This window comes from Ammodytes marinus (genome assembly GCF_949987685.1).
Source record: "Ammodytes marinus genome assembly, chromosome: 16".
Lineage (NCBI taxonomy): Eukaryota > Metazoa > Chordata > Actinopteri > Uranoscopiformes > Ammodytidae > Ammodytes > Ammodytes marinus.
In genome coordinates this window covers 21,874,830-21,881,710 of record NC_137220.1, presented here as the reverse complement: position 1 = coordinate 21,881,710, position 6,881 = coordinate 21,874,830, and the positions used below count along the sequence as shown (strand labels likewise).

Sequence of the window (6,881 nt, the reverse complement as noted above, 5' to 3'; positions counted from 1 at the left end):
CAGATCAGCCGGAGTCTGGTCGACATCTTTACTTTGATTTGCTGATATTCCTGGTGGAAAAGAAAGTTAATTAAAATGAAGCCATATGATCAAACAGTGATGAAGCAAAGTCTTAATTCATTGTACCTTTCATCCAAAGGAGAGGGAAAATGATTGTAATTAAAGCACTGTTCATGCTGACAACTCTTTGCTGTATGTGTCAGAAGCAGGAAATGGAAGTGATGTGGTATCGCATGAAGAAGAAGACCAAAATGTCTATACGTCAAAAGGCAGATGTGTGACTGATATGCTGTGCCTCGTTGTCACCAAGCCCCAACCACAGCGAGTTCTACCAGCATCCAGTGCGGAAGTGACATAAAATGCAGTTCACCAAGTGGCCACTAAGGGAAGGTACCAAAACAGAGCAATTTCTCATTGACTCCCATCTTAAATATGCCATTTTCACAGCATTATTCAACCTATTTAAAGCCTGTGTACTTATCTAACAGATCAGCGCTATGGTGCTGCAGAAATTTCAGTGAAGTGACAGAGAAGCAGTTTTGTTTCTTCTTGAATTAGCGGTTGTTTCACGTGCGGTTTTGTTGACAGTTTTCGTTTTATAAGTTGAGCATAATGAATGAATGAAGTCATATTCCCCAGGCAAACTGAATTTTTATTTTCTTGTTTTACCTGTACCAGAGCATCACAGAGATTGTTGTCATCATGACATCCACCGTTACATTGACTATTTTGGGGTCAGACTGCGGAAACGTCACACTCTTGCCTTGATCTGTGGAAAAAGAGAATCAAAACATGGTTGACAAATTCATTATTTGGCATGATATATTCATAATATTGCTGTTTGATATAATTATGTGACTTTGAAACTTTGACTCTTTCCCACACTTTTTTTTTCTTTTTATATTTTTTGGCATTTTTCATGCTTTATTGATAGAGACAGAGGTGAAATGGGGCAGAGAGGGGAGTGACATGCAGAGAATCGAACCCGGGTCTGCTGCTGGGCCCGGCCCGGGGGGACGCCCTACCAACTGAGCTAAGGGCGCCCCCTTTCCCAAGAAATTGTTGTGCACTGCTGAGTGAAAAACAGGATTTTGTTGAGTGGATGAGGGCATGTCTTTTTTTATTTTATTGTGGAGGTGCTAATTCCTCACCACATGGCTCTGAGATAACCTCTGTGCCATGCTCTACCCCCACCTATTGGATGGACCTAATCATGGGTTTATGCATTGGCCTTAATTGTGATATTTAATCAAATGCTAAGTACAAAAGGATGACTGATAAAGCAGGGTATATGAGTATTTCCCTTTTTTTATACATTGCCAAGAGTCACAAAGCTGTTTCTTGACAATTTGGTGCCAAAGGCAAGACACCTGCTGGAGATTAGCCTCTACATTACGTTTTATAACCATTTGCCAATTCAGAACCCTAATATTCTATCATGTATCTAATTTTATATTCAGTTTATTGGCTTAATATCACAGCAGTAAACTTGGTTACTTAAGGTCCGCATATGTCACTTTTGGGTGTAATGTTGAAATATCTCATTGCAACCTCCCCTCTGTCTAAGCATCCTGTAAAAGTTATGTCCATTAAAAGATGGGGGATCAGAATGGGTTAAAACCATATTGATCATCATTACTGTGCTACTAGAAGAAGAACCAAAACTCTGCCTGTGTCAATGTGCTGTGCCTGTCTTCCTGTCACTTTTCGTCCTCCTCCTCCTGCTGTCTATAGCTGACTCTACAAGTGTGCCTGTTCCAGGTGTACAGGATGACAGAAGGGTTTTTGTAGTGCAATCTGGGGCTTTTCTCCAATAGTGCGACTAGACGCGGCACAGAAATAATGCCCGCTGTCTTCGGGATGCCTCAGTTTCAGCAAATGAAGGGATGCCTCCTTTTGACCATTCCCGCTCACCTCAAAGCTACCCTGAAAAGGTGTTTCAACCACTTGAATGGACGTATAACTTATTAAAGAAACTAGCTTCAAGGAAGAGTCCCCGGGTGAGCGGAGATACCACAGAATGTTGTTGTAGTCGCTGATGTTGTGATTGCAGGTCAGTTTGACTCTGTCGTTGATCTCCCCCAGCAGATCAGCCGGAGTCTGGTCGACATCTTTACTTTGATTTGCTGATATTCCTGGTGGAAAAGAAAGTTAATTAAAATTAAGCCATATGATCAAACAGTGATGAAGCATAGTCTTAATTCATTGTACCTTTCATCCAAAGGAGAGGGAAAATGATTGTAATTAAAGCACTGTTCATGCTGACAACTCTTTGCTGTATGTGTCAGAAGCAGGAAATGGAAGTGATGTGGTATCGCATGAAGAAGAAGACCAAAATGTCTATACGTCAAAAGGCAGATGTGTGACTGATATGCTGTGCCTCGTTGTCACCAAGCCCCAACCACAGCGAGTTCTACCAGCATCCAGTGCGGAAGTGACATAAAATGCAGTTCACCAAGGGGCCACTAAGGGAAGGTACCAAAACAGAGCAATTTCTCATTGACTCCCATCTTAAATATGCCATTTTCACAGCATTATTCAACCTATTTAAAGCCTGTGTACTTATCTAACAGATCAGCGCTATGGTGCTGCAGAAATTTCAGTGAAGTGACAGAGAAGCAGTTTTGTTTCTTCTTGAATTAGCGGTTGTTTCACGTGCGGTTTTGTTGACAGTTTTCGTTTTATAAGTTGAGCATAATGAATGAACGAAGTCATATTCCCCAGGCAAACTGAATTTTTATTTTCTTGTTTTACCTGTACCAGAGCATCACAGAGATTGTTGTCATCATGACATCCACCGTTACATTGACTATTTTGGGGTCAGACTGTGGAAACGTCACACTCTTGCCTTGATCTGTGGAAAAAGAGAATCAAAACATGGTTGACAAATTCATTATTTGGCATGATATATTCATAATATTGCTGTTTGATATAATTATGTGACTTTGAAACTTTGACTCTTTCCCACACTTTTTTTTTCTTTTTATATTTTTTGGCATTTTTCATGCTTTATTGATAGAGACAGAGGTGAAATGGGGCAAAGAGGGGAGTGACATGCAGAGAATCGAACCCGGGTCTGCTGCTGGGCCCGGCCCGGGGGGACGCCCTACCAACTGAGCTAAGGGCGCCCCCTTTCCCAAGAAATTGTTGTGCACTGCTGAGTGAAAAACATGATTTTGTTGAGTGGATGAGGGCATGTCTTTTTTTATTCTATTGTGGAGGTGCTAATTCCTCACCACATGGCTCTGAGATAACCTCTGTGCCATGCTCTACCTCCACCTATTGGCTGGACCTAATCATGGGTTTATGCATTGGCCATAATTGTGATATTTAATCAAATGCTAAGTACAAAAGGATGACTGATAACGCAGGGTATATGAGTATTTCTCTTTTTTTATACATTGCCAAGAGTCACAAAGCTGTTTCTTGACAATTTGGTGCCAAAGGCAAGACACCTGCTGGAAATTAGCCTCTACATTACGTTTTATAACCATTAGCCAATTCAGAACCCTATTATTTTATCGTGTATCTTATTTTATATTCAGTTCATTGGTTTAATATCACAGCAGTAAAATTGGTTACTTAAGGGCTGCACAATGTCACTTTTTGGGTGTAATGTTGGAATATCTAATTGTAACCTCTCCTCTGTCCAAGCATCCTGTAAAATGTATGTCCATTAAAAGACTGGGGATCAGAATGGGTTAAAACCATTTTGATCATCATTACTGTGCTACTAGAAGAAGAACCAAAACTCTGCATGTGTCAATGTGCTGTGCCTGTCTTCCTGTCACTTTTTGTCCGCCTCCTCCTGCTGTCTATAGCTGACTCTACAAGAGTGCCTGTTCCAGGTGTACAGGATGACAGAAGGGTTTTTGTAGGGCAATCTGGGGCTTTTCTCCAATAGTGCGACTAGACGCGGCACAGAAGTAATGCCCGCTGTCTTCGGGATGCCTCAGTTTCAGCAAATGAAGGGATGCCTCCTTTTGACCATTCCCGCTCACCTCAAAGCTACCCTGAAAAGGTGTTTCAACCACTTGAATGGACGTATAACTTATTAAAGAAACTAGCTTCAAGGAAGAGTCCCCGGGTGAGCGGAGATACCACAGAATGGTGTCATAGTTGCTGATGTTGTGATTGCAGGTCAGTTTGACTCTGTCGTTGATCTCCCCCAGCAGATCAGCCGGAGTCTGGTCGACATCTTTACTTTGATTGGCCGATATTCCTGGAGCAAAAAAAAGTTAATTCAAAAGAAGCCATATGATCAAACAGTGATGAAGCATAGTCTTAATTCATTGTACCTTTCATCCAAAGGAGAGGGAAAATAATTGTAATTAAAGCACTGTTCATGCTGACAACTCTTTGCTGTATGTGTCAGAAGCAGGAAATGGAAGTGATGTGGTATCGCATGAAGAAGAAGACCAAAATGTTTCTACGTCAAAAGGCAGATGTGTGACTGATATGCTGTGCCTCGTTGTCACCAAGCCCCAACCACAGCGAGTTCTACCAGCATCCAGTGCGGAAGTGACAGAAAATGCAGTTCACCAAGTGGCCACTAAGGGCAGGTACCAAAACAGAGCAATTTCTCATTGACTCCCATGTTAAATATGCCATTTTCACAGCATTATTCAACCTATTTAAGGCCTGGACCTAAAAAACACATTCTAGTCTAGAGGTTAAAATGTATGAATAATTAGGGGCGCAGACTCTTGAGTGACAGCTAGCCACTGGCCCTCACTTCGCCTCGGAGGTATACGTTAGCTGGATGGGCGTATCTCCCTTCCTCCAACATCACATCAATGCCCTTTTTTGGTAAGAGGATGTGAGGCGGAGTCAAGCCCTGACAAGATATGGCCAGCATGCATTGGACAGGACGATTGGATGCTGTTGGAATAACTGAGGTCAGCCCAGATGCAACATCCATTGTATATACTATTGATGGTTGTCACATGCTATCAGGTACAAGAGAAACATGTGTGTTCCTGCTCCAATAAAGTCCACATGGCTTCTATTTAACATATTACACAGTGTACCAGTGAATAAGGTAACATGAGAGGAGAAATGGAATCCTTTAGACTTTTGATAAAAGCATTAACTTTAACAATAAGTGAACACATTTGCTATTGTCCCAAAGAGGCTTTAGTCTTAAAGGAGTAGCCAGCAATTCTTGACAAGGATTGTTGTCAAAATCACTTTTTGTAAAAATCTGTAAAAATCCCTAAATGATCAACCTCTCCGTACTGTGTGTGCGCTGAAAAAAATAGTCTGATGTTTATACACAGCCTAGGCTCTGTAAAAGGGCAAGTTGCTATCTACGGTGGGTCCACTTTGTTTACACTGGATTTATTTTCAGCACGCAAGGTACGGACAGGTAGCAGAACATGAGGGGATAATCACTGATTTTGACAAAAAGTGATTATAGACAAATCAACCATTCTCCAGAATCACTGACTTGTATGACACCCCAAAATATAAAGTAGTTGGATGGAGGTGTTGGAGACTTTTATATATATTTTTTTTATCACTATTGTTAGTCTATTAGTAAATATTTCAAGGTGAAACGTTTAATACTCAAAGAGGCATTGGGGAAAAAAGTTAAGTTTCGGGAAAAGATCATGGTGCTGAGTTTAATCTGAAGTACATAACTTTAATTTAACCTTACTCAAGGTTAGTGGACATTGTACTTCATGATCACAATAATGATAGAAGATACAAATAATAATGTGGAGAGTAACAAACCATTTTGAATAGATTTATTTTTTTATAGATGTCCCTATGCTTAGTAGGATATAGGGAGTTTTGCTTGCAGACGACCAAACTACCACAGAGGCAGGTGCCTGTGTGGTTGCTGTTCCGGAGTGCTGTCATTTGATTTACAAAACCACCAGTGCTGAAAGAAAGGCTTGAGTATTTGTAAGCAGCAGACATACAATTGTGTCAGCGTGCATGGCGGGCTGCACAGTAATACACGGCACTGTCCTCAGCTCCAGCCAGCTGGATCATTAGAGAGACACTTTTTTCATCGTCCCCACTCAGATCTCCGGTGATGTTGAATCTTTCTTCATACGGTTCTTCCATTTTGGCGTCCTTGTAGTCCAAATATCCAATGAGTTTCATCTCTGTCCGTCCAGGTGGCTGCTGGTACCAGAGCACCACTCGGTAGTCGCTTTGTTTGTGGATGCACACAAGATGCACTCTGTATCCGGGGCTCTGGATGAGAGCAGGGGGAGTCTGATAGACCTCAACAACACCCAGGCACACACCACCTGAATACAAAGAGAGAGAGAGAGAGAGAGAGCGACATTCTTTACTTTGTGATGTACCACAGAAAGAATGAAAATTTCCCCAAACCGTTTTAAGACAAGTTATTACCTGCGAGGCAACAGAAAAAGAGAAAGTAGATCATTTTGACTTTTTCTTTCCTAAAAATAACAAAAAAACATAAGGCTATCACTGTGTTTTTCAAGATAATCTGCTAGATAACGCTGTGTTTTAGGTAATGGCTGATGGAGATGGCTTTTTCTGTCCAGTTGACATAAACATGTGCCTCTGCTGAGCTGCCTGTGGTCTGAAAAGACTGAGGACATGGCGTGAGATGCCAAACACAATCAGAACTCAACTCCACCTCTGTACACCCTACTCATCAGCTAATTGGTACTGGCTGTTTTGTTATTTTTATCCATTAAAAAATATCCAACTTTTTCATTTTAACTTTGGTTTTGAACTCTTTATATTAGATATAAAGTATGGTGACAAATTCTCTCTGGTCTGAATAGCTCCTCCATTCATAAAGCAGCATAAAAATCAAATTTAATGAATACTGTTAGTATGCGTAATTGATATTTCTCTGACAAGATTGTGAGTTGGTGAGACTTTTTATCTAG

General features: G+C 41.1%; 1 gene segment (V, D, J or C); it reads right to left on the bottom strand.

The window, feature by feature from the left end:
* Positions 1-5,934: 5,934 nt before the first annotated feature.
* On the bottom strand, positions 5,935-6,403 carry LOC307263453 (immunoglobulin lambda variable 3-1-like). The segment is given in 2 exons: positions 6,370-6,403; positions 5,935-6,263 (listed from the first exon to the last, which is right to left on the bottom strand).
* Between the last annotated feature and the right edge of the window lie 478 nt (positions 6,404-6,881).